The 24,225-nt window shown below is 30.0% G+C and overlaps 1 protein-coding gene across 9 annotated transcripts in view; it reads right to left on the reverse strand.

Moving 5' to 3' along the window:
• LOC116779254 (myocyte-specific enhancer factor 2) overlaps positions 1-13,476 on the reverse strand; it is a 30,614-nt gene extending 17,138 nt beyond the window's left edge. For 5 of the 9 annotated variants that reach the window (XM_032673503.2, XM_032673502.2, XM_032673501.2 and 2 more), the window contains exon 1: positions 13,252-13,475. The gene's annotated coding sequence lies outside the window, so the exon portion shown is untranslated. Of the gene's footprint in view, positions 1-13,251 lie in introns of all 9 variants that reach the window. The other 4 variants (XM_061520743.1, XM_032673506.2, XM_032673505.2 and 1 more) reach the window with 2 other exon arrangements.
• Between the last annotated feature and the right edge of the window lie 10,749 nt (positions 13,477-24,225).

Below are 24,225 nucleotides of genomic sequence, written 5' to 3' on the forward strand. Positions count from 1 at the left end.
TTTTTGCTTTTATATTTTAACATTTAAAAATGATGAAAATAGACCAATATTTTTCGAGGGTTTTATATGACGTAATTTACTTTCCCTCATACGCACATAACCTTATAATTATTGCGTTCCATTTACCTTTTAATAGTAATATATTTACGAATAATTAATTTTAAAAGTTGCATAACAAGATGCCTTCTAATAAAATAAAAGCGAACGCACTGCAGGCCGACATACTGGCAACATTGAACGCGAAAAAAAGCAAATGGCCGACATCAAGGTCGTAAGAAGCTGTCCTAGTCTTGGAGGGCATTTACACTCTTTATAATCGCTTCAGGGGTTTTGCAAAACAGGCCGGTTTTTCAAATTTATGTTTCATTTGTGAATGGCCATTGCAGTAGAGTTGTCGGATTTAGTTTCAAATATAGACGAGTATTTGTAATATTATATCGAGGACACTAAAAAAATATTTGCATAACATAATTTATATACCCATTTTGATAAAAAAGCAAAACTTGACTTGCAAGTTTGAAACTAGTTAGGCCTAGGTTTTCTAGAGAATTATGTCGTTGGTGTTAGTATTTTAATAACCATGATAAAAAGGAAAGTTATATAAAGAAATACCTGTGCCAGGAGAGTTGGATAAGTAATATAACTGTTGTGAGGGTTTTTTTATGATGATATAAATATTATTCAGCCAGGTTTTAGACCAGGTAAATATTTGCAAAAATAAGAATAACGATAAAATCGAGTAGGCACTATCAAGTATCGATAATACGAGTTGCCTTGCAAAACCAGAATCTTATTGTGGACCCGTTTAAGAAAAAAGCTAAAAACCTTCGTACAGTAGGTACGCGAAGATCGCATGGGAACTTCGGAGCGCATCTTCACTACAACATTTTTTGTTCCACAATTTTGGACTCTGCATCGATGCATTACAGAATATTTTAGATGTTTGTATTAATACAAAAAGTTGGCAACACCGTAAATGGTCAGTTGCACCTGTCTCTAGATACGCCTAGATCGTCTAGGCAGTATGATGGAGTAACAGACTTGTTTTAAAATATATATTATTTTCACATAACTTGCTATACTCTTAAAGTTTATAACTTGAAGATACAATTGTTCGTATATCTTAACGAATAAATGCGTAACAGAAAAATTATTTGAATCAGGAATATAAACAAAATTATTGCTATATCTTTAATTACAAAAAGGAATCGATGATAATATTACATATAATATAAGCGATGTTCGTGTTTTTATTAAAATATTTAATGTTTTAATCATTTTAATTTATTTAATTAATTTTCAGAATAATACTTAGATGCGTATGGTTGTTGATATGTTTACATTTAGTTTGAATAATGAATACTAATTTTATTTATCATTTATTAATATTCACATAAAAATAGACATTATCTGGACTGGTCACATCATTATTTTATCTCGACACTATATCATACAGAGATATAGAAATTGTTAGTTTTATCCTAATTTTATTGTGAGAGCAACACAATGTGGAAAATTATATTATAATAGTAAAATTAACCACATCTATCCATACCTATAGAATATCGCAATGAGTAAACAGATTCCAGATCATCTATAAAGATAGCTTGTAACTCTCCAGACAAGTAAAAATATTACACTTAATAGCTGCTTTTACTGTGTCACTTAATTGCCTTAGACCGGTCCGGTATCAACGACTTTAAAATTACTAACCATGGCGAGGCATCTGCATGCTTATACTAGGATTGGAGCCTGGAGGAATTTTTAAAAAAACTCTTAACATACACTCCCTACAAGCATTTACTGCTAAAATTCTGTCAAATTTGAAAGCGAGAAGTTGACAGCTGTCAAATTAGAAACTCGTTTACCTCAATGTTAAAATTTAGCTGTCAAAATAGATGAAATATTGCCACTAATTCAATGGTATTTATTAAAAATAACAATGTTGTAGACTCTGTCTTAAAAGTAAGTATTTTTAAGGTAATTCAATATGTAACCACTATTTATATACACGAAGTTTAACAGAAACGACCACTTTTACAAAATCCACGGTCATATCTAGGTTACAGTGAAGTATTTCCTAGGTGTAGTGAGATCATAATAATCGATCAGCTACAACCTTCGAACTAACAACTCTAACATTTTAATGAGATCTGTGCACACACACAAACACACGCAAACACACGCTTGCAGAAAACACACACACACACACAAGAACATCGTCTCTAACTTTAATGTTCATTTGTTATGTAAATGATAAAAACATTAATGAGTTAATTATTTTAAACAACCTGTAATTTGATTTTTTGAATTTTAATTAATTTTTGTTTTCGCTCTAACATAGATAAAAATATACGTTACAGGTTAAATTTCATGTAAAGTTTGATATTTGTTAATTCGTCTAACCTTGAGTGAATTAAGATAGTACAGCCATTGAAAAAAATTGCCAAACATAAGGGCATTGTTCCCTGAGTGGGATCAATTTGACGTCATTATTTGAGTCATACACATATTTCTATTTAAATATTTAACATAGTAGGTCCCAGATTATAAATTACTTTCAGTAGCCTAACCGGTATAAAATAATTATACCAGCATACCTGAAACAAAGGAAAATCAATTTATTTCTTACGGAAATCAGATGACTACGATGCTAGAATAAAAAGTACTTTTTAAAGGAAATAACAGACGCGGAAGAGAGTGCACAGAATATAATTACCGTGTTGAGTTATGAAGTATCTATGGCAAAATTTATAAAAATTCGGAGGTTAAAATGACATGTTTACATTATTAATCCCCTTACAATTATAAAGTATCAACAAAATAAACTTTGAGGTATATAAAAATATGGAAAATCTAAAGGTCTTTTTTATTTTTATAACAAGTTAACTAGCAAATTTAATACATATGTTTACAAATATTAAACGACTATGCCGAATATTAATTGATTAATAATTACAATTTTTACAAGAAAATGTTTAACAAATTTGTTATTGTCATCGCTTCAAATCGTTAGAACGATAAGCTCAAAAAAAGTATCCGTCAACAAAAACAAACAATCCAATATGGCGTCAAAACGTCATAATACTATCGGTCTCGGTCGCCTTATCACTGGCGCGTAGACGATCCATTTTTAGAAATATTAATTCAGTAATAACCGTTGTACAGTAAACTATTTTTAGTACGGCCTAGGCTAAAAATACTCGCCAGCGACCATTGACGCTTACTTGATAATACTAATGTAATGTAAGTCGTTGACTTGCAGTTTGTTAGGCGCGTTGTCGATTGACATTCATAGAGTATCACATTGGGGTTATCAATTGGCTGTTTACAAACATGTCTTGCTTTGTTTTCTTATAACATTTATTAAATATTATAATTTATAATGTTTTGACGACAGTTTTTCTAGAATTGGCTGACTTTTTATATAGTAATGTATGTATTAGGTTACACCTGTATGAAGTGAGCAGTAAGTTGTCCATTATATTAACAAAACAATGCCGCTTGTCTTTAGATTTCAAAGTAGAATCAAGTGTTTCAATTATTCTAATATTTCGTATTCATTAGTAAATTATTATTACATAATCATTCGACGACATTACGAGACGTGCTCGGCCGAGCCACAAGGCCGGCTGGTCGACATTGACCGTGGTATTACGACATTCAATAATATATAAAAAAAAAATACAACTTTTAAAGTTTCCGCGATTTGAACATTTGTTTAGAATACATTTAAAACTATTAACTACAATGGATTAGATAAAAATAATAATGGACACATAAATCACCATAATTCGATTGAACGGTATAATTACTACAATAATTATACTACTGCGATAGTATACATTTGTAGCCGCGTGAGACATGATCTCGTATGATTTTATGATCTCTTCGACTGTACAAGTGTCGTTATAAATGAATCATTTATATACATTAATGTGAAAACATAGATAGCGAACTAGAAGCGTTGGGTAAACCAAACAAGCGAATACAGAATATTGTTCATCTCAGCTGACAGCTTTTTTTCTCATTATTCCATGAAAAGTTATATGTTTAGTACCTACATTTTTTTTTATTAAACTATGGCTTCATTCGCACTGGAGAGTATTACTGTAAAACATATTGACAATACATGAGATAGAACTTAAAAGTAGATAAATAATGTCAATATCAATTTTATAAATTTGTGTGCGTAATTGGATTTTGGATAAATATTTTGATAACATGCCTTTTTAATACATATGAGTACGTTTATTGTAAGAAAAAACATGTACATTGAATTATACAATCCTTTGAATTTGATTAAAAAATTTAAATATATTAAATATTTTAATTTAAAAAAGGCCATTAAATTAAATCAGAAAGCAGGTATATGTATATATTTTTTAATTTGTTACATATGAAAATATATGGATATATTTAATCGTTACATGTAAATTTATTAAATGTGAAAAATTGTACCAAAAAATGGTTTTTATGAAGAAAAAAATAGTTATGAATACGAACAATATATTATACAATTCATTGAAGTAACGATATGAACCGGACAAAGGACGAAAATAAACTTATTATTTCTCACAAGAATAAAAACTCTTTAAAACAAATCCTCCTTACAGATTAAAATAATTTGTCAAGATAAGTCACATCGGATATTATCATCGAGCTGCGTTATATTTTTCAGTCTTGTTAAGTAGGCGTATGTCGCAACACGTATCAGAATTACTTTCACTGCATGTCACTTTTTAACCTACATTTAGATTTATTTAATTAGTATCTTATTAAGTTAAACAAACATCGTTGTTTATAAGAAATTCATCGAATGCACTTGTAAATTGATATGTGTATGCAGTCTTACAATGTGTGTGCCAAATGCTCTAATGGAATTAGAAAGGCCATTAGTTTGTGCTACGTAGGAGAGTAGGGGGTGGTGTCAGAGGCAACCTTGCCACCTAGCTTGCGTGCATGGTCAGGTGCAGATGTTACATAATGTGCTTTATAGAGAACTCATTGTGGATTCTCATATAGGATACAGTAATATTAAATTTTTCGTATACAAAGCATAATCTATTAAAATACGTATATATTTATTTTCATTCACACTTTTTCTGCTCCAAAATACTCTATGGCCACAAACTTACTACAATTCCGGTGTTAAATTACTTCCTGTTTTAGTAAAAGTCCTTGAAGTTATCGGAAAAATTTTAAGTATGTTCACAATTAATATATTAATCCAGTGACAATAAATTGCATACCATTTTATATGCAAATTATAATATGAGCAATGTAGGTACAAATTTACATATATGAAAATAGCAAGAAGGAATGCTTGTAAATAATAATTAATAAATAGTGCTCGTATGTGTTTTTTTTTTCATGATTACTGTCACTTTAACGGTTGTGTCGTTGGTGATAAATGTTTCATTCTCATTAATATCGTTTCACTTTCCCTTTCACCTCATTCCTCTTATTATGATTCATTTAATTTAGTTCAGAATCAACCAATTCAAACGTAAGACATTATCATATATTTTTTATATTACATAACACCTTTGACTTTATCGACCTATTATAAATAAATGTGTTAAAATTAGACGTCCCAGTTCTAAAATTGTGATCAATTGTAGTTATGAGATGCTGAGTTCCAATTAACCAAAATGATTAAGATTATTAAAGTTAATCTGCGGAGCGCTGGCGCCGTCGCGTTAACTCAACTTTTTATACTGAGCATAAAGAAATTCTCTGCGTTGGAATTCCATGTATCTCATTACTTTTGAGGAATCTTTTATTATTTTGTTACCAGATTCCTATATTAATTCTTATTTACCTAATGTTTATATGCTCGTATTAAAATAACTCTTTATTATATATTTATTCATAATTATTCACTTCTAACTAACTTATCAAAGTTGTAATCGGGGTAAGGACTTTTTTTTTAATTCGTTAAAACGCATAATATTCTAGAAATAATATAAGACGCGTGTATTTAACTTATCTCGTAATATTTATTTCCAAGTGTGACATTTCAAGTGATAAAATAAATTTTATGCAATGTTGAGATTGTTGGAGTGCATGTAAACATATGCATGAGTAAAAATATATATATATTTTTCTGTTACATCAAAGCCTCGTAATATTCGCAAGCTTTTTTAATATAACGACATAAAATGAATACAAAAAATAGAGCAGTTAAATATCAGCGAATTTATTTATAGCATTCAATGTAAAATAATTTTAATTATTTAACCTTGATTGATTCTAAAAATAGACGTTCTATGCTGTTTCTGCAAGAGATATATAAGTTATATTTAAAATTTCAATGTTAAATAAAAAAAATTTTAGATGAAATAGTCATTAATGGAAGCAGTCTATTTCGACTGGAATTCAGAAAAATTATAGGTCAAAGAGCAAATAATAGGACCCGCTTAACAATTATACCTACTATACCATACTTTATAGTACCGGCTACATAATTTCAATATTATTTTGAATTAATGTTGAATAAATAAGGCATTAATCGGTAAATACGAGGTGACGTCACAGTCAAGGTTGAGAGGCTTGTGGGCAGACAATGGCCGCGTCGATTCCAACAAGTTCTACTCTAATAGGAAGTCTACGGTTATCTGGTGCTTGCCTTATCATACGGTATTGAGTTCTAAGATCAGGTGTCTGAATGACTACAACATATGTATCTTATTTACACTATTTGAGAATATATTATAATTTATTAATATTTTCTCGTTCGTATCGCGATTTTTTAACATTCTTCCGAGGCATAGATGTTAAATATATTGGTATTTTTTTTTTTTTTTGTAAAGATCATATAGTCTTGCTTTGGATTCCGCAACACGATAGCGTAGGTTAAAGGATATATTTTATGTATTTTTTATATATATTTAAGAAATATAAATGTCGTTATAATAAAAAATAGAGCTAACTTTATTATGCGTCGGAATAAATATCCGTATTAAGGCTAACAATAATTTTCTTTGGTAATGTGCTTATGATTATTTTTTATCGCAAACACGTTCATAATAATCGTTTTATTATGGATTAATATACAAAAATCTTGACATAGAAATAAAAACGTTACTACAGTTTTATTATATATTTTTTTATCATAGCTCTAGAGACGCGCGTAGATTGCGAATATAATATCAGTTAGATAAAAACTTATCTAATACAGATCTCACTTATTCAACTCCTATTTCGATTTTAAGTCTTGATTCCGAGCTATCATTTTTTTAGTGCGAAACCAAAAAAATAATCTTTGTATTTGAATTTTTGTGAAAATGAAAAATTTATATATTTTTTAACATTGAATGTTATAAAAAAATATATATAGAGAATAAAAAAAAAAAAATTAAGTAAATTATTCATAATGTTGTTGTAATTACAAATGCGAAATATTCAATAGGAAAATATAATAGAAAAGGTTAAAATATATAATAATATTTATATATTTTTTTTTGCTAAAGATGACATCATGCTTAAGCTGCGAGGTTGATATCCGATAATCTAGTGATATGTCATGATATGCAGATGATTGTCAGGAAGTCATTAATGATAACTGTAGAATATTATCACAATAACTAGAAAGGTAAAAAATTACGTATGTGACATCAATTAAGTAATATTTATAAAATAATAATAAAAAAAATATTGAATATTGAAATAAATACGAAGTAAGTTTGTGTGTAGTTTCTTTTAGAAGTCCATAAAAACTAGAAGTTAATAAAAAGTCGACACTACAAAAGCGATTCCTTATTTTATAATAAGCGAACTTTCGGACTAGCTTATTCTATGAAAGCTTGAAAGTGTTGTGATAAATTTATTTATACTGTAAAACAATATATGCTCTATGCCATTGCAATAAGAACTGGATTTCTATAAAATATCGAACATATGTGAATATTGTAGACCGCTATAAACATACCCCATCGTGGGACTGGGCGCGTGGTTTCAGAATTTCAAAATATTCACTTATAAATAACAGTTATAGCAGTTTCTCATATTTGATTGCTTTGTTTTCAAATTAATTATGTAATTAATAGCTTTTGAACACTTCGACTCTGTTATAATTTACGTGATGGTTTCGACGAACAAAATCCAGTACGTTTCACATTAATAAATACTGAAATTTAAATATTGGTTCTACTATTATGACACAATAAAATAATTTTAAAAATTAAAAAAAAATTAATTACCGTATATCTGAAAGAGATGAAGTATTTATTGTATTTGATAAAGTGAAAGTGCACATAATTCACAGGACCCTTTTGGTATGTCGAATAATAATGGGAAGTCACGGCATAGTACAATAAATGACATTTCACTCGCACGAATCACTTGACATTGAAAACACACCACCGAAACGTTCAGGGGTTTTTTGGGGCGTCCATCGATCCTCGTGGAAATGGGGGCGCTGGAGGTCCGACCTTGAATACATCCGAACCAGCACGACAACTACCGAACCGCTGCCATTCAGTTTCCCATCCCAGTAGAAATGTTTCAGAAATTATTTTTTTATGAATCACATTGAAAAGATTCAATGCACATATTAACAACAAATTTGTAACTACTTTTGCATTGTTTTATTTTCCGAAAATATTTGAATGTCCATTTTAAAATACCGTTTCGAAAACGAATAGCTTGGCTAAAAATACGATGACATTTCATTGTGCATTTCATTTTTGGTCTCAAAAAAATCCTTTTTTTAATTGGTGGTTAATAAATAATATTCCTTTTTTTCTTTGGTTTGAAGTAAAGGTTAAATGTTTTGGTTTCATTTTGAATGTTGTGTGTTACGAAATGGGTCCAGGGTCATCTTACAATTGTGGCCTTGTCATTGATATGTAGGTGCTCTTATCTGGTGCAAATATTTGCTAATAGTTTCAACCTTCGAAAAATTTCTCAGACTCTCTAATAGTTTATATTGAAAACAATTTATTGGATACTTACTTCTTGGTACTGCAAAAACTCCTGCATTTTTAAATAAAAAAACTCACTTAAGGGCGACATTATTTCAAACAATTGTATTTTCAAGTTACATATGCTTCAAACATATTTTAAGATGCTGAATGACGTCTTGCAACAGTGATACGTTCGATATTTATTATTTAATAATACCATTAGTGATGCGATAAACCAATATCACTAATGAGCAATGAGTACAAACGTTCGAGGAGTCTGCCAATAGATTATCAGGTAGTACTGATAACACCAGATAAACAGGACTTATTGTTTTGGAAATCAAATTGTTACATTTAGTTTATTTATTTATTTCTTCTGGGTTACCAATATATATATTTCTGTAGTATCTCATGTAAATTATAGTTTATTTAATTTTAATTGCATTAACTATTTTTTTTTATGTTTTGTATCACCATAAAGTTATCACGGATTTATGATGTTAATTTTATACTATATTTTTTTTTTAATAAAACGAAGAATTTTTAGGAAATAATAAAGGTTTCTTTGGAAATACTACCCAAACTGCATTTTCTATAACAATAAAAGAGTAAGCGGCATTATAAAGTGTAAATTAGGTATTTTAAATACAGACAAAATTCAATTATAACACTATTATTTATACAATGTGCAAGCATCTTAAGTATGTCGAAGTGCGGTCGAGACGATGTGAAGAAACAGAAGGTTATCAGCATTGATAAGAACCCATCCATCATCACTATCTATCACAACGATTCAAGTCTCCGTACGGAATATTTCAAATTCACACACAGCATCAATAACGTCACGAGTTTCCGCATTTTATCCAATGTATACATATTTTTTAAATTTACATTTAATATAAATTCTTGTTTTAATATTGCCGGTATTCCAAATTCCATATTTAAAAAATAATAATATACAATCACACTTATCCATAAAGTAATATGGCGTGTTATGAAAATGTGTCCACCATTATGTATTATGTCAAATTTACGTTATGTGTTTTGATAATTTCTCTCAATTGCGATTACAAAAGTTGTGATTTCTGTATCATGTGATACAATATTGAATAATCATAAAATCAGGTAATCATAAAGAAGACTAAAAAATACCCCATAGCTTCCAGCTTATCTAATCAAATAGTATCCACTTTGATTTTAATCTTTAATTACATATTTAAATAATTATAACGAAAAAACCATAACAATTCACCAAGAAGTAAAAATGAATAATGTATATATAAATCTTTTATACATTGACTCACATAAAATAAATTTACTATAAATAATGATAAATATATCATAAAAAAGACGTCTTATATTTTTTATACTTTAAATTATATTAATTAGAATTAAAAAGATAAAAAATAACGGCTCTTCCACTACCCAGTCGGTGTGCATTTGAATATTCTGCTAGTAATAAAAAGAATTTAATTAATTTTTAACCGGAAGATATAATCAGACTATTAAACATATTCCGCAAAATGTTTAAGCATTCCACGTGAACGCGTTGAGATTGTTCGAGCCTCCCGCGTTACGCAATAACTCGTGACTCCTATTACGACTGACTCGGATACATTGAGCTACAACTGAAATCAATCTATCAAACAAATTGAAACCTTCCCCCCCACCCATAGAGACGCTAATCGGGCGTCTCTATCATTTAACGCTTCCTTATCTGTAATGAATACTAACACTCTTTTTCCTGCAATTTTTGTGTATAGACAAATTATCAGACCATAGTATTGACATACTATACTATTATTATTAATTGTTATGCAGGATAAATTATATAATAATACGACAATACAGAAGAATAACATTAAATGCCTAGGTATATTGCATATTTCGTAATAATTATGTTTGTTATAATAATTATTTACAGTATAAAGTTATAAAAACTTGGAAGCAAAAAAGGGAAAAACAGTTAAACACGCACGCCTTGAGACCGATCGCCGAGTGTACAGTCGAGCAAAAAAGTGTGTGTAAGCCGTACCCACACAGGAGCAAAACATCGCAGATGTGATCAGACGCATCGGAAACAAGAAACCAAAGACTTCACCCAGCATGTATTGCGTGTAATATGAAATTCATTATTTCCCTTTTTTTCTTCTGATGAAATTCGCAAACAATGAACGACCGACGTTTCTCTACATTATAATATAACGCAAAACCCACAAAATGTTCGTGTTTGTGGTATAGAATAGTGTTTTCTAATGAAAATTTAAATCATATTAAGAATATGCCATTAGATCTTCATTATCTTTAACCCTTGTACGGACTTGAAAACTCGTTTAATAGCTTGTTATAGTCTTCTCTAATATACAAACTATAAAACTGTTTATGCATATGTCCATTACTGTTATTTAAACTAACATTTTCTTAATTTAATTTTATTGCATAAATTTTAATATTTATCTACTTTTTATATTTAAATATTCATAAAAATAAAATCACACAATCTTAAAAGAGTCACAGAAAGTTAAGAAATTAAAAAAAAAACTAGAAGAATTTTTAAAATAGTTATAATGAATGCGTTATGCTATTTAAATTTTATTTTAAGAGGTTTGAAAATAAATTTATAATTTTAGATAAGTTCGAGTATAAAAAAGTAATCAAAATGTAAAGTTGCCATATGTTAATTTTTTTAAATAAATTATTTAAAAAATAACCATTTACATGCTGGACAATACCGGATTCAACATATAGGACTAATTGAAGCGAATACATCCCAGCCATAAACGCTACCAAGTAACATCAATTGAAGGCTTGTCACTTAATTATAAGCAGACATCGCCGGATAGATATATAGAAATTGATTCCCGAATTACCGTAATTAAAAACGAATAAAGGAATCCAGCATCAGTCGTAGGGCAGGTCATGGCCGCATGCGTAAGCGCAAACGGATGTTCATACGATAATATTATCTAAATTTCAAAGTCTGGATGCATTAAGAACGTCCCGAATACTATTTGTTTTAACAATCTCGTTAACAAATGAGCCCTCAAAGAATATTTTATTATGGATTTAATATGACAATTGTTTTTACACGTTCAGTGTTTCCTACGTTGAAGTACCAGGCTAGCATGGGATCGCAGAAGTATCACGTTACGCGGTGGCTGTTGACACCAGCGCCTGATTAATATTTATGATACGACTGAGCATCTCGCATGGCCGGTTCGTTCGATGCGAATTCACTCCATCTCACTCACTCCGATATATCCGCCAATGAGTGAGACTAAGCAATTACAACTCATATGGTAACCGCTTTTTCAAAATTGTGTATGTGTGTATTTTAAAATTTTTAGCAATATTGTTTCTAAATGAATTTCTAAGATTAATATTATGAGTTTTGCTAACGGATTATAAACTGTTATAAAAAGTTAATAATATTACATCTTAATACGGTGTGAAGGCTGAATATTAAATATTTCGTCAAGTTTAATATAATATTAATAATGGACTTTGTTTATCGACTTACAGTGGATACAACGATGGTCACAATGCTTCAAACCTGACTGTAATGAGGTGACCCAACAGGACCGACTTTAGTTTTACACAGACCGCTTTATTCAACTTACAGTGGAACAGAAAGACAAAATTTTTCATTATTATCAACCTCATTTTAAAAAAATAAAGCATTTTCCCGGAAAATAGTTTCAGTTTCCTTTTTTATTTACAATGATATTTGTCTGCAGCGATCGCCACTGACAGCTCAGTTAATTTGCATTAGTCATTGAAATTAATTAGTCATTTGAGTGGCAAATAGTATTTCTTCTTTTTAATTGAAAATAATAAAAACAATTTATTTAATAATCTTTTTCTAACCAAGAATCATATTTTCGAACGTTGCATCTCATTAGTTGTCATATATTATGATTATCATTGCGTACGTAAGAGAGCGGCTCTATCGTTGTTTGCCTGAATATTTTCCGTGGACTTGAGCGGCTCCAGTGCCGGCCGGCATACGCACCGCTTCAAGGTCACGTTATCAAGCTGTCGCCAGACAAACCAGCCACAGCCGTCAGATACGAATACTGCAATAATTACATACATCCAACTCCTTCGACTCCCTGTCATTTATATACAATTACGCATCACTAGCACGACCTCCTTGCAGGAACTCGGCAATCTGGACCTCCGCAATCTTTATTACCTAGCGGGGACAAGTAGACGGCTCGCGCTCGTGACCGATACAGTAATATATCAAATCGAATTAGCGGCGTGTTTACATTTTCTAAATAGTGCACGTTCACGTGGCGCGGTTTCAAGATAAGCGTCCAACGACACGATGTCCACTCACCGTGAGCTGTTAACATCCTCCGCCTTGGCTTTCTGGTATCTCCTTCACACTGACACTCGAGCGAGAACTAAAGCACTCACAAAAGGCGCACTGAGTTCGGCGACACACGCGAGGACTGCACGGCGCGACACCCACGACTAGAATGCGGGCGATAGGAACGAGGGGTGAGGGGCAAGAGACAGCCAGCGACACACGGCTCGTACGAAGGCGAGGCAGCTAGGACTGCGGCCGGGCAACAGAGCTCTCCCCCCCATTGGTCGGACGGCGGGTGACGTCACAGCAACCGGCCAATGGCCGCCAGACTCTAGCTTCTGGAAACTACCACCAGAGGCGCTGCTACTGAAGAACTTGCCCGCCCTACAGAGCTTTCTTCAGCTTGGGCGTATGCTTCGCGGGCGGCTAGCACTGATAAAACTCTGTCCTACCTCATTAAATATGCTATGCTACAATCTTAATCAATATATAACACACAACAGAATTCATAACTTATGGACAACCAGACAATATGTTAGCTTGTAATTTCATTTTGAATGTCGGTTGAGTTGTGTGGTGTTTAGTTTTACGTAGTTCATTGGGCTGATGCCAGATGAGGTGAATATACGTATGTTTAAAACAAACAGTAATAAATGACTGATGCGGATATATTGAAGGTGTCAGGCGAATCAAAACTAATATATAAAGTTATACTACATCACAACATACAGATATTCAAATTTGGTATTTGTCATAATTTATTCCTGTGAAAAAGTTGGTAGAATAAAACTATTTTTCAATATACCCTAAATACTCATTCAGAAAATAAGGTCCTCGTCATTAGGACGTTGTAAACAAAACCCTTAGACGCGCCCGAGGGAGCGACAGCTGTCCCCAAGCCTCAGTATTATACCATTAAACACCCACGCCGATTAAACTGATAACATTAAAATGAATCCTATCATTGAACATTAAGGTTTAAATCACTTTATACACTTTCTACGTATTAGAAATCACAAACTCCTTCAACATACTATGGAATACGTGATCTAAAAAGAACTACCGTATAAATGTAAAACGTCCTCGTGTTTTTTGGGTAAGATTATGTTATTAGTGAAAATAAATCACGATTAAGGAAGTGTATGTACATCAAGGACATCTCCGCTGAAGTAAATTTCCGCTGCTTACTCAAATTATATTAAATATTATTAATATCATATGAAAAATATATAAGATACTTACTTATCCATTACTTTTTACGCAAAACTACATTTGTCCTACTTGGCTTAAAGATATTTTTCGGAAATAAAACATTTTGTAACATATGATATATATAGATATATCATAGTAATAAAAAGTATTTTTGTGATATATAAAAATAATACTTTTTATTACTATGAAATATAGTTGAAGAGAAATATGTTTACGTATATAGTTTTATTAGAATTATTTGGATAGGTAGTTTAAATTTTTTTTATTTAGATAATCGAAGGTCCGATTCGTATTTTAAATAACAAATGCTTGAATTATTAAAAAAAAGGATATATACGTATTGAGTAAATTATACATAAAGTAATAATTTTTTATGGCTTTGAACTTCAAGTCAGCAATAAATATTTAATCTTTGAATTTAGATCTACTAACGAACCCAACAAAAATATATTAATAGTTTTATTTTGTTACTCTTCTATTGAGTTATATTTAATTTAAATTAATAAAGAGTTTTCAGCTTTTTAAATACTGAAATCAAATTTGAGATAAGATTTTAGTTTTCCCTTTGAATTTTTTGTTTATATATTTCACTGTATCTTGAAATGAGATATATATAAAAAAGAAATAGTGAAATAATTTCCATTAAAAAAATTACGTAACCCACAAATTGGGGTGGGTAAAACCGCCAATATTTTCCATATTTGGACTGTTACTTTCAACCTACCAGTGGGATATTATTTTATCCTTCCGTTTTTCATAACAATTGTTATTTGTTAAATAAATTTTATTTTTAAAATTGTCACTCAAAAGAAATACCTATAAATTCTGCATATACCAATGAAATCAAAATTGTATATTCTTTTTAAGGGTATGCAATAATTAATAATTAAGAACTATCACGAACATTAATTTTATTTGAAAAGGAAATTAACATAAAAAGTACTTATTCATAAAAGGAAAATAAATTTCCATCCCTTATCAAATTGTTTTCAACAGAGCGATTAATATAGTACTATTGAATATTGATTACTTGAATACGTTTTAGTCTACAAATAGCACATATATAGTCTATAAAAATTATAACTTTGAGGTCCAAACTCTAAAGTTATGTATTGTAAATATACCTTATTAAATATCAATATATAAATACTTGAATAAGAATTTAATATTATAGCAACAGTTTGTTAAAGTAACATCCCGTGCTAACAGTTGAGTCCGAGATCTGAACGCAGGAATCCGTAGGTAGTCTATTTTTGGAGTCCCCTCGGCGCGTGCGCAGCTTCACCGGAGTTTAATGCACTGAAATTGTTTGGATGTGGCCGGCTGCATGAAACACTTAGAAGAATGCCGATGAAGTGAAATTGCTTGGAGACATCAGGAAAAACCAAATCAGTATTAAAGAATGTCGCTTTAACTTAAATAAAGCCCATGAAATGTTTAGCACAATACTATTTAACAGATTTTGTATGAGTTCATGATACTTCCTTATTAAAACATGCAATAAATAGACTTAAATCTAAAGTTAAATATGTTTTTGATTTACTTTTCTTTAATTAATTAATTTACTTTGAATGTGCCATTCAATAATAGTTATAAAATGTCCCTAAAAATTATTTACATTGAACCAGTAATTTAAGACACATAAACTAAACTAACTAAATCAAACGAATTTTACAAATTCCATGTTTTCTTAAACACGATATATTCAATGTGTTCAGCATTATGCCAACCTATGGCTGTCACATCGCAGTCTCCCACAAGGTAAAAACCTCAAGCCTAAAAGTACTAATTACCTAATAACATCAAAGTAAAACCAGTCTAATGCCGAAGGGCTACAGCATTCATTTGCTTGCATGTTTTTCTGTGTATATTCTAAACGTTTAATTGTTTTTTGCCCTAGACCCACGTGGTGCACCACATGTCAAGGAACATCGCATCCCATCACAATCCGGGAGATAACAAGGATTAGATAAGCTGGGACGGCTCAGATACATACATATAGTGTATATTAAGTATATATTCAGAATGAATATAGATTAATAGAAATAATTATATAAAATGATTTAATCATCAGTATATTTATTTTTTTTTTCTTACCAGTATTCTTCTACTTTTCCAGACTAACACTTCATCTGTAATTGATACCTAAGGCCATACCATAGTATGGAAAAATTTTGAATACATACTATGGTATGTATTCAAAATTTTTCCACAACCGGATAAATTATTACGTTTTAAAACACAAAAAAAAATCTTATTTGTACCTCTAATAATTCGATAAGTATAAATTTTATATCATTATTGATTGCTATATAATACAGTGTTAGTATTTATTGAAAGGTAGTTCAGTCTACTTAACGATATGAGTCAGATTCGATTATTGCCAGAAACACTGAATAATGAGAAAATGAACGCTATATGAAATGATATTCATACATATAGTTTGTATTCATAATATAGCATCCGAACGGTAATCTTAATATTATTATTCTCTTCATACACCTGTTTGAAATTATAATACACAGCTGATTTAATTTTGAAACGTATGCATTCTGTGTCTCAAAATACGGGAGCAGGATCAATACGATTCTTTTTTTTATTAATACATAAAGGCAGAACGAAATGATGCAAAGACAATCGCAATAAAGTTGATTTCAAAAAATAAAAAAAATAAAACCATAAATGCCAATGAATCAGAAATTCTCATGAAGACGAGTCGGAGAGCCCATATGTGTCGCACATTTCTGACCCCTCCCCCAGCCACGTAACCTCACCCCTTAGGGATCCCTGAAAAAATTGGACCATAACAAAAAACAGACCCTTACTCTTATACAAATAAAGTTCAATTTTTCAATAATTCCTTTGGAACGGTTATCTGTGTTTTAGGGTCATATTTTTTTATTTAAATATAAGTTCAATGACCTTGTCTCATGTTCACTTTATGGCAAAATTTATTTTCTAAAAGTCTGAATTGTATCAGACTAGATATTATATAATGAAAACGTTCATCGCTATGATCTTTTAACGTAACAATACATATAATGTAACAAATAATATGTTATGATTTTTTTATTAAAATATAAAAGTAAATATCGAAATTATATTGAACCTTTTGGTAATTATATTATAATGACGTGTAAGTATTAGTTTACATCAATACTTTTTGTACATATTGTGTTTTAGCCATTGAAGACCAGCGGGAAGAATTTTTGTAAATGTATAAGGATATTCAAGTAATTCTATGCTTAAGAAACTACGTAGCAGATATACAGAACACCTTTAAAAATACTTCCGATATAAATCATCATCTATCAAACGATATTCAATAAAAATGTATAAATTTTATTGGAAAAATAAAAATAAAGTCAATAGATAATCTCTAGCCAGTAGAAAGACACCATCGGGATTGTTGCTTTCTCGATTGCCAAAAACCTATACATGATTTCAAGATAAGAATTTTAGCTTTGATGAATTCATTACTCACTACATCAATCAGAAGACATTTATTTTTTATAATTCAGTTAAGTCTCAATATCTACTCGGACCACAGCAATTATATTATGATTCTTTGAAATCAATTTTCGCTTAGGTCTTAAGAGCTTTCCTACTCATTTTCAATTACTTTGTTGAGCCTCTTTCGAGAGACTGGTTTTGAATTTCTGTACGAGAAAATATAATTAATAAATTACGCGAGTGGTCTGTAACAACTACATTAGAAGATTAGAAAACTGTTTATCTCACAAATATAGGTCTTAAAAATATCAACAGTGTTTTAACAATTACGAAATTGTTTAGTATTTTCGCTTACTCGCACTATTGTAATTAGTATTAGTACTACTAATCTTAGTAATGTGCAAATATACACAACGAGATCTATTCATCAGTAAGTTTTATTAAAATAGAAATATATTAAACTGTGATGCATTTTCACGGATGTAATAAATTTATTAGTAATACGATTTATCTGTTATAAACAAATTGTTGTACAAAATTATATTAACCTTGCCCCATTATAAATTCAAAAACAAATTTATAATGAAACTAATAAAGAAGTTCTTTCATTGTGATATAAAAATAAACAACTGAAACAAATATATAAATATATACCTATCTATTGCATGAAGCAAAGGAACCGTGATTCTTTTAAAATTATTATAATCAGACGATTTTCTTAAAATTATGCACAGAATCTATTTCCCTTTATTGCATTGGTTATAAAGAGAGTGACTATTTTCAATATTAAATATACTTTGCTAAGGGAAATATTGCTTTGGTAAACTAAAACGTAGGCATTTAAATAATCATAAAGTTAAAGTCACCTCTAAAGTTTAAGGATATGCATTTAAGACTGTTTAAATGAATTTTAAATACCGCATTATTGCTGAAGGTGTCATAAATATATGAATAGTATTCGTATGAAATTCAGTGGTCTTTAACAGTGACATACTAATCACAAATGTGCGGTGTTTATAAGGGCTGTTAGTGAAACAGGGTGTTAAGTTGCGTGTTATCCGGGCATGATAGTTCAGAGGGGTCGCGCATTCTGTATCAGCCGGTCGAAGGTCGCACATAATGAACTGATGAGGTAAATGTCGTCCATTTATAGATCAACCACATAAATTATTAAGCACCCAGCTTCATCCGCATGAAATTCAATTTGTGCCGCCCTCGGAAGTTATCCTTTTTTTATCTTTTCCCTTTTTCATGGTATATTAAAAAATCACCAACAGAGCAGGCGGTTCACTTGACGGTAACTTGCTGTCCATGATTTCAAGAAAATATTGTAAGAGGATTGAGTACAAACAAATGAATTGGATTAGAAATGGAATAAATTAAATGATGACGAAATTGAGTTGAGAATTATTACCGGAAATCTCACTCCTGCCCTCATTAACAGCTGTACTAACAGGGTTGCACTACCCTGGTGGAAGCAGACTACTTAAGCGCATCAGTTATAGGCTTTATCTACTCAAAAATTTAGAAATTATTAGTCACGACTCGAATATTTTAAACACACATCACAAACAAACAGGTTCTTTTACATTTAAAACGAAAAAAATCTTATCATTTAAAACATGACATTTATATGATAATATATATATATATATATATATATATATGATACACTTAAGTCAAAGTAATCTATACTTATTATTTACATATTCAAATCACATAAAAAAATATTTTCGTATAAAACCGTAATAATAAACGTATCAATCGTAGATATCATAAAATAAAAAAAATTTACTCAAATTTTTTAACTTAAGTATTTATCCATTTAAGATTTCTTAAAAATAAACATTGTAATTGGTATTGTCTTTAAAATTTAACAAACTTTCAGTTTTACGCTACCTACCTACGCTTTTATACAAAGCTTTTAAGTAAATTTTCAAAGTCAAAGGAAATTTAAAGAGAACGTGATTTAAAGTACATTTTTGTTTCATCCAAGATATAAGTGGTTTATCATTTTATTTTTTGCTCTAAGCTGTATTATAGGATAGAAAAATATGAGTAACTATACATGATATAAGTATTACATTAACAGTGAGTACGTAAAATTGAGGACGTAAATGACACGACCTCAATCAATCAAAGACACGCTCAGATCGTTTTAATAAACGTTTGCGCTAATTGAGAGCTTCGTGCACTGAACAATGTATATAAATTTTATAAACATCCATTAGTAATGTTTATCGGAGCACTGTAAACGTCCTGTGGCCGTAAAAAGTGCGAAACTTAAGATTTAATAATGCATAGCCGCAGCTGCAATGAATTATGTACAGCCGGGACGAAATCTGGCACCGAGGTTTACATTTGAAACGACGGTTAAAATAACAATTTGTATATTAAATAAAGTTTTTTATAATCATAAAACTTTTGTTATTCGTTTGAGTTCGTTGGATTAAAATTGCGATGACGTGTTGTATGATGATTCGATAATTTTATTAAAATAACTTCATCTAACGGCATTGTTAGTTGTTTGGGAGAAGGGAGATTTCTTTTCAACTTTTACTTATTTTCTTTTATATGGTTTCACTGAATTTGTTTAATGTATTGTCATTTTCAAAATTTTAATTACCGGTTAATAGATGTAGTTTAGAATATAAAAATTAAAAACATATTATTGAGGAGTGTTATGTCAATGATGTTTATATAGACCTTATATTTTTATTTCAGCCGGTACCTTCAACGAAAAATTAATAAAAACGAACTAGATAAATTAGTTAAACAGCATGAACTTCACTTTATAGTCACCGTTACAAAAATTACCTTCCGGGAGAAACGAATTTTATAATCGACTGTAATCAAATAGATTTATGATATCATAAAATAATGTAGCAAACAATACATGCAAAAACTTAAACCTTAATAAATAATTAAAAATTTATGTATTAACGTAGTTTATTAAAGGAGGTCGCAGTACACATGACTAATATTACTGAGAAATAATGAAAACAAGACTTAAAGCGTTCGAGCTATGAGAATGGAAATATTGTGCATTAGTCATTTTATTGTTTATAAGTAGGTAAGTACTGATGCATTGGCTGAAATTGACTTGCACACGTGCTCCTCATGATTTTTAATGTTTAATTTTAGGTAAGCATTATTGTGGACATACCAATTAACTTTTTGTAAACATTCAGCAAAATCGGCAGGACTTACGCAACAATATCATATCTGTAATATAGATAGAGTGATTAATTAGACAGGTTAAATTAAAGTCTTCGATGTATAACGAATTGTCGCATCCACGTTATGTCGACACAAATCGACGCCCGTGCCGCAGCCGCCTCTAGCAGGCCATATGGCCCACATCCTGCACGTTCAGGTTTCACCGACACACCTACGTCGTGACTTACAACATCATGTACATAAAATATATATGTATACATATCAGACAGTGTTCTACAAGTCATTATCTAAAACACATTTGATAGACATTTATCCTGTCAATCAAAGGGTGATCAAGAAAAATATAATCTTAGATAAATACAAATTACTCAAGTGCATCCATATTATTGGAATAATTTCAACACAATTAACAATTTAACTGTACTTGAACAATAAAACACGTTACATTTGCTTATATGAAGTATTCATAACGAGCAGTTAATGAGGTTGGAGGGAGAACTATACTAATAGGGATTTATGATCGCTTAATAGATTCAGATTTCGGGATAATCAAATTATAACAGACCATAAATGCTTGCGTTACGTTGTCACTAAATATGTTGTAAATTATACTATTATAACACAATATAGTTAATATGTAACCAAATTGACATAATGATGTTGGAAACATAATTATGTGGAAAATTTATCCATTTCCCGCACATTTGTTTTCATTGTTAAATCTAATAGCAAGATTTAACAGTTTACTCTTTTTAACTTAGAAATTTCATGCCTATACAATTACTATATGTATTTAATATAACCAACGAGATCTTTCAAGAGAAATTTAACAGTCCAAATGTCTAATATTCAAATTTTGCTTGAATTTGTATATGCATAGTGTTAAATATTTTCTCAGAATGTATACAAACTAATCATAGCATTGATTCGAAACAAATGCAGAATGATTAACACCACGACGTTTTAAACCTCGTCAATTAATAAATAGTATTGATTTATGCGTTACCCTAACACTGTTGTGTTCTTTTGAATGATATTTAAATCTAGGATACCACTTAAATCTAGAATATTTTTCTTATAAACAAACCCCTGTCTAAAGGTTCTAGCATTTTATTTCGTGTTCAGCTTTATTTATTATTCTAAATTTATCACCTCATAAACACGAGGAAGTTTTAAAATGAGTTTAAAAAAAATGTTGGCTAACATTCCATTTTAGTAACATTCACAAATGATTTATCTAGTGTTAGGGTTCTGTATCTGAATTGAAAAAAGCAAAATATTTAAATTCTTAAAGATTCGCTCCTTGTCCGTCTATCTAGGCTGCATATGAAAATTCTCGTGAAATAATCTTAAATAATTATCAAACAAAATAATCTGTTACTGTTCAAAGCAAAATTTAAATTTTATTGTTGACGATTATGATTACGTCTTGATAATTGGTTTATATTTAAATTTTAAGACAAGATAAGAAAATCAAACCCAAAAAGGGATTCCTTGGAAAAATCGAACCACATAAATTTACGTAACATCATTTTATTTACAGTTTTATTCACATCTCGTCTGCCCGTGATCATGGTTGCTGAAAAGTAACCGAAACGTCGAGAGTATGTAGTTTTAACAAGAAATAAAGAACGCGTAGTATATCCGAAAAATATTAGTTTAATTTAAATCTATTTAAAGTTGTTAAATTAATTTACCATTTTACGGTATATGGGGACATTAGTTTTCCTAATACAAAATTAAATTTCTCCTCCACTACAGTTTATCTTTTTATTAGACGAACGTTTGTATCAGTGCATTCATTAGCTGCCAAATAATTTATGGACAGAATTAAAAGGGCACTACATAAACTGTTTTTTGACTGTTCACTTGTTAAACTGTTTTTTTGTCATAGTACTTTAAGAATTATTTTTCATTACAGACTTTTTAAAAAAATACACGCCACACGCAAATAGCTACAAAACATAAATAAAACTCTATCATAAAAATAAAAATGTACAACAAGAACGGTTTATCCTTGAACTTATATAAATTTATTTAAAGGGGCACAAAATCAATAGAATAATTATAGTTCCGCTTACAAACACAGAACTTCTGATCCTTGACCGATTCTCTAAATATCCTATATCGAAAACATCGATGACCAAAATATACGAGTAAAATTAACCTTATCCTGTTTTCACTTTTGTCGTACGAAAATGGAACATTTGTATAGGGAATGTTAGAAATTTGATCTCTATCTTATTGAATTCGTATTCTTAAATTTGTGAATTGTTAGATTTAGGATGGACTATTGAGCTGTTTGTTCAATTTAATTCAGTTTTAAGGAATAATAATATTTAATAATAATATTTTTTTATTACGTAAATTTTTATAAGCACGTAACAAAAACATCAGATTAAAAGTGAAAACTTCAATGTGAATTTTTCGAACATCGTCTAAACGTCAAAACGTCAACATTTGAAAAATAGTTTGAACAGACCACTGAATTATAAAACGCTACCGGATTGTTAGACATGCTTTTAGAGAAATGAACAGTTGGTCTGTTCGAACACTTCTGAGCTTAATACGTCTTAGCTACCGTGGAACGGAGGCTGAGTAATTGGTACTATATCGGTACTGATTTTGAATCAAAGATGTGAGGGATTATATCGGCTGTAATAGATTACGGATGATATTTTCTGTTGAATTTAATCATTATTTTATTTGCAATATTGATTTGTATGTACATTCAACGCGAGCTACAAATATATAGCAAAATATATTCTCTACATATATACATGTTTATAACTACAATAAATCTAAAGTAAATTATATTTTTATATGATATTAACTATTAAAGTAATTTATCTACTATTATTTTAGGACAATTAGCATTTAAGCTAAATTTCCTCATAGATATAGAAATGCATAATCTTAGTGTATGCAATCACAGTAATACGTTTCAATTGAACTAGAAGGTAGAATACCGATTCTTTGTTATAAAGCTCTTGGCTAATGGCACTACAATGAATGAGTGTCCTCAAACCATTACATTCCAACAATAAGTGTGATTTAAAATTTTTCATATAAAATTGTATTAGGAATAGTTCAAAGTATAGTAGATTGGTGTCTGATTAAATAATAATCGATTTTTTGCTTTTGTTATACGGTTGA

This window comes from Danaus plexippus, chromosome 6 (genome assembly GCF_018135715.1).
Source record: "Danaus plexippus chromosome 6, MEX_DaPlex, whole genome shotgun sequence".
NCBI classification, from domain to species: Eukaryota; Metazoa; Arthropoda; class Insecta; order Lepidoptera; family Nymphalidae; genus Danaus; species Danaus plexippus.